The sequence below is a fragment of the Trachymyrmex septentrionalis genome, unplaced genomic scaffold, assembly GCF_001594115.1.
Source record: "Trachymyrmex septentrionalis isolate Tsep2-gDNA-1 unplaced genomic scaffold, Tsep1.0 scaffold20, whole genome shotgun sequence".
Lineage (NCBI taxonomy): Eukaryota > Metazoa > Arthropoda > Insecta > Hymenoptera > Formicidae > Trachymyrmex > Trachymyrmex septentrionalis.
In genome coordinates, this window is record NW_017305180.1 from 2,653,870 (window position 1) to 2,654,552 (window position 683).

The following is a 683-nucleotide window of genomic DNA, read 5'->3' on the forward strand; positions in this document are numbered from 1 at the left end:
TAGCTATAAAATATTTCAAATAAAAATATAGTAATGCAATATACAACCATTTTTTTTAACAGATAACAAAAATAGTTACTGTCATTTAATAATTTGGTGCACGCAAACTTGTGTTGCTTAATATAGACAAAACTATGCGAGAAAAAACAAATCAAGGGCTATATATTTTGTTAAAGTGAAAGTGTGGATTGCAACTATAAAAGGTGACGATAATAGTAAGAGGAAGTTTCATAAGATTGTAGATAACATAGCGGGTCGCTTGGATAATATAGCGGGTAAATTCTAAAAAAAAAAAACAAAAATTTTAAAATCTAAAAGATAAAGATATTTTATAGATGTTTTCAGGTAGTTTTTAAATTTCTTTCTCTCTTATTTCAAATATATTTTCTATAAAATAATTAAATATTTAGCATTTTATGAATCATTTTGATATCTCTGAATATTAATTGATCAGAACTCACTCCAAATTTAAATGAATTTTTTATAACTTAATATTATTCAAAATTGGTTACAAAACTATTTTAAAGAATCAAAATTAATTGAATACAACTTGAATATAAATTTTGTTTATTTATATTTTTATCATAATATATAAGATCCAAATAAACAAAAAAATAATATATTCAAAGAGAATAAATTATATATAAGAGAAGAAATTTTAACTCAGATTTTACAAAATATTA